Source organism: Hemiscyllium ocellatum, unplaced genomic scaffold, assembly GCF_020745735.1.
Source record: "Hemiscyllium ocellatum isolate sHemOce1 unplaced genomic scaffold, sHemOce1.pat.X.cur. scaffold_605_pat_ctg1, whole genome shotgun sequence".
NCBI lineage: Eukaryota > Metazoa > Chordata > Chondrichthyes > Orectolobiformes > Hemiscylliidae > Hemiscyllium > Hemiscyllium ocellatum.
Genome location: NW_026869129.1, coordinates 195,521 through 202,748, shown reverse-complemented (window position 1 = coordinate 202,748; position 7,228 = coordinate 195,521). Strand labels below are relative to the sequence as shown.

Genomic DNA, 7,228 nt, shown 5'->3' with positions numbered 1-7,228 from the left:
CAAAGGAGGCGGAGGGGAGCTCTATAAACACATAATTACGTTTATAAACATTCAATATTCGTGGGACCTTGACAGGGTAGATATGGGCAGGTGGTTAACCCTCAGGTATGAAGTGCACCAGAGGACATGAATTCAGAATTAGTTATTGCCTATTTAGTTCAGAAATGAGGATTAATTTCTTTGCTCAGGGGCCAGTGAATCATTGGAACTCCTAACCAAAACTGTTGTTGAGGCTGAGTTTTCTGTATTTCCAAACTGTACCAGACTGATATTTAACCAGAAAGACGATGAAGCTCTGTCGAGGTAAGGCAGGAGAATGGAGTTGAGGATTATCAGATCAGCCATGAATTCATTGAATGGTGGAGCAGACTCGATGGGCTCAATGGCCGACTTGCAATTCTACATCATTTTGTCTAACACATTATTTAGTGATAAGTTTAGAATTCTGTAGTGATGGGATGTAGTGATAGAAAAGTTTTCTCAAACTGATCAGACAGATCAGCAACGAGGCTCATAAGCTGATGAACAAGAAATGTGCTGTCGCCTGGAAACAACAAATGGCACTGTGCACACCACAGATGGATATGTGCAGAAGGTGTGATTGCTGATAAAATTGGGGGAATCTAATGTTGTTGGCAAGATGGTGATCATGCTGGATGATGGATCGCGGTATGAATCACACAGCAATAGTTTGTGAAAGAATGTAAAATTTGTTTCATTAAAGAAGTTTTCTGCAGTTCCAATTCCACTTGACTGTTTAAAATACTGATCAGACCTTTATGTGGAATGTTACATCAAAATATTCATTCACAACACCACTGGATAAACTATTGATCTAATCTCTCCTTATTTGTTTCATTTGATGTAAATTCAGAGAAAGTCAAGATGGAATGAAAGGATGAACGGAATGTTGCACTCAATTTTATTATCCCAATTTAACTTACAACAGAAATAAATTGCTTTATTTCGACTTTGATGTGGTATAGATTTATCACAAATCTCCGGTGCAATGAAGGGCAAGAGCAAATTTCTCCATCCAATGTCTACTAAAGATGCGAGGCACGGAGGGAAACCACAGCTGCGTTTGATAGAAGTAACAGCCAGAGTAGGATTCAAATCCACACATGCATAAAAAAATGCAACCATCGCTTTAACCTTTGGGCCACTTTAGCCCGTGGCAAAGGGCGAATCCACATCATTATGTTTCTGCTTTCAGCGGGACAATAGTACCAGCAAAATCCAATGAATTTACATCGTCCTTGGAAGGAATACCTGTCCTTGATTCATTCCGATTCGGAATTGTCTCAGAATGAACCAGCGAACAAGAAATTCCCGTCACATTCACACGCACATTTAGTCTTGACTCATAATTTCTTCACATAGTTTCTCTCTCACGTGAAGAAGTATATATGGAGAGAGAAGTGAAGGTGATGTATTAGCTCGATAGTCTTTCTCATATGACTGAACCCGGACTGGGTAAAATTCCCAGAAAAGCAGTTTTGTTCATTTCATTTTATTAATTTTGCTGCAACCTCACTCTGTTCATTGCAATGATCGGAAGTGAATTGGATTTCTATCATTGGAACGTTTAATGTTGTATTCAATTTTGCTCCGAAAATATTTCAGTTTAAATGAAATACTGATGAGAAAAACAGAAGGTTGAACTACAAGAAAAGATATCAGTTTTGATGCTTAATTACTTTGGCAGATTTCAGTGGGTATCAAATGAACCCAACATCACGGCGAATATCCTCCATTTAAGGCATATGATTAAAGCAGGAAATCGATATTCAAGAGACGAGTCACTTCCTGTTCATTATTGAAGATCTTCCCTTGACAATATACCAAATCGGCTCTGTTGCATTTATAATACTTCATGGGGAATATTAATTTAAATCTTTCAAAACTCTTAATTTTTTTGCTGCATCTTTTTTAGCTGCATACGTTTCCGATTTTTCTTTACATCTAAAGTTATCCAAAGTAGACTTTGTTTCCTCGCACCTTCCATCCTCCACACCCCTCTTTTACACTTTTACCTGGCCACAGGCTGTCTCTCTCTCTCCTGGTGAAACTCACTGCTTGTGTGTCTCGAAATATGCCTTTCCAAATATTTTGGAAACGGATTCTCAGAGTGACAGAAATTCTATTCCCATCATTTCTTTGTCCTACATCGATATTCTTGAAAGAGTGACGTTCAGATATTTACCGAATTGAAATACAGAATTTACCACCTATTTCCTCTCTCCAAACCTCACATACTCTGGAAAACTTACATTCGGTTTTATTTTGTTCAGTTTCAAATTTTCAAACACACAAATAAATAAAATTCTATCCCCACTAAACGCTGTCAGCATAATATCTAATGTCTTTGTACCCCAGTAAGCGCTGGCATTGTCCTCTCTCTGATAGAATCACGGATTCCCTACAATGAAGAAAGTACAATTCAGCCAATCGAGTCTGTAAGGACACTCTGAAGAAAATCTCAACCAGACCTAGCTCCAGTCTCTATCCCCGCATACCTCTGGCTTGTTATTTCAAATAAACCTACTGAAATAAAAACCTGGCATCGTGTGACTTTATCACTGCGTTCCCTATGACTAATTCACTTAACTTATTGAATTCACTCCCTGGACACATCAGCGCAATTTAACATGGCCAATCCACCTAACCTACAGACTTAACAGCAGAGTGAAATACTGAGCAAAGGTACCATCACATTGAACACTATCTGTATCATGTTTAATGGCTTTACACACTGGTAACTCAGCCTAGTGAAAGCAAGCTGCGCCCATCGACCCGAATTCAATGCATCCAAACGCGGTTCTACGCTGTACAACCTCATTAGTGCTGCTGGAAATGATTCTGCACTCAGATCTGAATGGGTTTACTCTGTTTTCTTCCTCAGATTCCTGCTTTAAATAAACATATCAGTCAGGAACAACTCTATATAATGGTTTTCATTGCAGCACAAACACAATGTGCAGTTTGCAGAAGTTACGTGTTAGCACTTTCACTGACACACTCTCTCCCCAGGAGCTGCAGTCCTTCCCCAGCTGATTCTGACAGCACTGTCCTTCCTGTGACACGTCCCACCGAGAATGGAAGGCCAGGCATTAATAACCTTCACTGGATAACAGAGTGACAATTTAAAACATTTTCGATGCCCCCAGCGGAGAATTGAGTCCTGAGACAGGAGGGGACACTAACCACGATACTGTGGAGGACAACAACATCGAAGGAAGCCCTTCAGCCTGTTGTGCCCGCACTTGTCCAACACAACTGCTCAACGACCTCAATCAAGTTTTCCATCGTTTCGCCCATAGACTTACATTCCTTGTCATCACAAATTCACATCTGAATTTTTTTCAGGTTAAAAATGTTTCCGCTTCTCTGACCCTTTCCGCACATATAATCAAACCTTTCTGCCTTTTCCCGAAATCTCTTGGCCCCAGTGTTCGATCCCTCCATCAATAACAAACGCTTCTTTCAGTCTATCCTATCCATATCCGTCATTATTTTGTACATCTCAGTTATGTCTTCTCCAATCTCCTCTGCTCGGCGACAAACAACCCCAGTCTGTCCAATCTCTCCTCATAAGTGAAACTCTTCTGCCCAGACAATATCCCATTGAATCTTTCCTGCAACGTTCGCAGTGACATCACATCATTGCTATACTGTGAGTTGCAGAACTGCACACAGGAATCTAGCGAGAGCTAAATTAACTTTTTTCCTATTCTGTTACAGAATGAGGGCGTGACTGTCTCGGGAGTATTGATTACGATCCCTAATTGCACAGCGGGTAGTCGAGACTCAACCGTATAGCAGTGAGTCTGGAGTCACATCGAGGCCTGACCAGGTAAGAATAGCAGGTTCCTTCCTCAAAGGACGTCAGTGAACACGATGGTTTTGTTTTTTTCAACAATTGGCCATGTATTTATAGGTGTTATTAGATTCGTAATTCCAGATAAGTATTGTATCCCAATTCTAACACCTGGCATGGTTGGAGTCAAACCCGGGTCTCTGGTCCATTTGCTCTGTATCTGAGTTAACAGTTCCGTGGTAACAGTGCTCGGCCATTGCGGAAAAGCCGTGAAACTAATCTGTCTGAAAGAAGTCGCTTTTCCTCGATATTGTCCTGTGTCATTTTCCTGAGCTTGACCGCCCATAATCGCAAGTCCATATCAGTAAAAGCTGCTACCTGAGGATTGGCCACACAACAGCCGTAACCAAATGGATCAATTGATCTGCAGGTCCCGATGGTGGGGTTGGGGCACGTTCACCCAGCAATGGTGACCGCAGCAGCGCAGACTGAACACTATCAATGTGAGAGTCTGTGTTCGATTCTGCAATGCCTTAATGAAATAGGAAATGACTCCGCAACCACATGATGAAAGAGCAGTGCTCCGAAAACTAGTGCTCAGTTAAACCTGTTAGACTCCAACCTGGCGTTGTATGGTTTTTAACTTTTTACACCATAGTCCAACACCGGCATCTCTAAATTAATGTAATGGGGCTGTGGGATGAAAAGTTCAGTTAGTGATGGTAGGAAGGAGTGAAATCTCTGAGAACGGGTGGATTTGAATTCTGACATATGAAATACAGAGATGTGAGCGAGCAGAATTTGAAGGGAAAAAATTACCTAACCCAAACAACTGATTCCTTGGTGTTTCCCAAGAGCTGCAGCAGACAGAGGAATTACTGCCGTGACTCGGATTCGAACCGAGGTTGCTGCGGCCACAACGCAGAGTACTAACCACTATACGATCACGGCATCCCACAGATGAGAGCGCTGATACCGTGCAATAAATACAGTCTCATAGGACATATTAGGCAGCGCAAATAATGCACAATATTAGTGCTAAGCGAACAGTGGCAGATATGTGGGAACTCAGAATGGGCTGACCGTTTAATATCGGTTCCCCCAGAGGCTGTGGTGATTCCATCATTAATATGCTGAAGGCTGAGATAAGTAGATTTCTCCAAAACATCAAAAACTCCGGGGACAGTACAGGTGTTGTTGAAATGTATGCTTCAATCGTAATGCAGTTTAACATTGGCTACTTCACCAGTTTCCCCACACAAGGCAGTAACCACTGCTGCCACATAGTCCCAATTCCCAGCCACAGATTCAGAGGAACTGAGTAGCGCAGTCGCGAAGATGTACAAAAAAGCTTTATCAGCCAGTGGGTGGTTGGAATTTGGAATATACTATCTGCATTGTTCAGAGCGACAGAAACCCTTACAACCTGAATAAAAATTCAGATGTGAGCTTGTGATGCCAAGACATATAAGTCTGTGGAGTAAGAATTGTGAAATGTGATTCAGTTCATTAGGCAGTTGTATTTGAGAAGTGTGGCCACATTTGGTTGAAGGGCCTCCTTTGACACTCTTGTTCTCGGTAGTATAGTAGTTAGTATCCCCGCCTGTCACAGGGCTCAATTCTCCGCTGGGGACAGTGTAAATATTTTAAAACTGTCGCTCCATTCCCAAGTGCGGGTATTGATACCTGTCCTTCTATTCTAGATGGGGCATGTCACAGGAAGGACAGTGCTGCCTGAATAAAGGTGGGGAAGGACTGCAGCTCTCAGGAAGGCTGTGTGTCAGTGAACGGCCAAACACGTGCCTTCTGCAAACTTCACCTTGTGACTGTGTTGGAATGAAAAGTATTTGACAGACTTCTTCCGGATTGAAGTGTTTACTAGAAGCAGGAAGCTGAGGAAGAAACAACGTAAACACATTCAAATATGAGTGCAGAAGCATTTCCCGCAGCACGAATGAAACTGTAAAGGACAGAGTACCGTTTCGATACATTGAATTTGGGTTCATTTATTCTGATGAGGCTGTTACCAGGGTATAAAACCATTACAAAATGATACAGCATTTAATCAGTATGATGGAACATTGTCTCAGTAATTCGCACTGGTGTTCAGAGGGAGGGTTGGGTTGATTGGCAAGTTGCCCTCTCCTGTCCAGGGAGTGAATTAAGTAAGTTAAGTGAATAAGCCATGGGAAATGTGGGGATAAGGTCAGAAATCACAGGACGTCAGATTATACTCCAACAGGTTTATTTGAAATCATAAGGGGGGAGGGATTCCCCTTCTTCAGGTGAAATATATGGAAATAGGGAGGGGAGGTGGGTCTAGGTGAGATGCTCTTCAGAGAGTCGATACCGGCCCGATTAACTGAAATGCTCTTTACGCACTGTAGGGTTCTGTGATTCCATGAATTGATAATGACGGGGTTTACTGGGGTGTAAAGCCATTAGAGAAGATGCTGATGGGGGTGTACTGAAGATGAGATTTTATTCACTTGTCTTCTTGGAAAACTGAGAACAGTTATCCTTTAATCAAGGAAGACTTAATGTTTTTTTTGTAGGTTATGAAATGTTTGGTCAGAGTAAATAGGTGGAAAATTCCATCTTTCAAGTAAGTAAACATCTAGATATCAGGTGTTCAATGCCTTTAATCAAACCTTTGAAGGAGAAAGAAATGATGAGAGCAGAATCGCTGTCACTCCGAGAATCTGGTTTTCAAAATATTTTGAAAGGCACATTTGTTGATATGCAAGGAATAAATTTCACAAGGAGAGACACAGCGTGTGGGTAGGTAAAGGTGTAGGGATGGGGTGTAGTCAGTCGGAAGTTGCAGGGAAACAATGTCTAAATTAGTTGACTTTAAATGTAAAGAAATTCTTTTAATGTGTGCAGCTGAATAAGATTCGGTTCCAAAAGTCTGCATTTTTAAAGATTTGGCTTAATATTCCACCTAAAGCATTGTAAATTGAACTGAGTGGATTTTTATTTATTGTGAAGGGAAGATATTACATAATGAATAGGAAGTGACCAGTTGCTTGGAGAACGACTTCCTGCTTTCATCACATGCGTTCACATACTACAGATCGGGAGCACAGGTTTATCCAGTTGGGTTGTTCATGAGTATTTTAACCTAACACTTCACGCAAAGATCTGATCAGTATTTCAAACAGTCAGTCGGCATTGGAGCCACAGAAAATTTCTCCAATGAAACAAACATTTCATTCTTTCAGAAATTTCTGCTGTCTGTGAATTATACAACGATCCAACATCCAGCGTGATCACTGACTTGCCAACTGTAAAAGATCTAGCAACTTCCTTCAGCAATCACAGCTTCTGTACACAGCCAACTGTGCTGTGCCCAGTGTCATTTGTTGCCCCCAGGTCATAGTACATTTCTTCTTCCTGAGTTTATGA

General features: G+C 41.5%; 1 non-coding gene across 1 annotated transcript; it reads right to left on the bottom strand.

Moving 5' to 3' along the window:
• Nucleotides 1–4,699: 4,699 nt before the first annotated feature.
• trnah-gug (transfer RNA histidin (anticodon GUG)) lies at nucleotides 4,700–4,771 on the bottom strand. The gene has a single exon. It is a non-coding gene; the product is annotated as a tRNA-His (tRNA).
• Nucleotides 4,772–7,228: the final 2,457 nt, after the last annotated feature.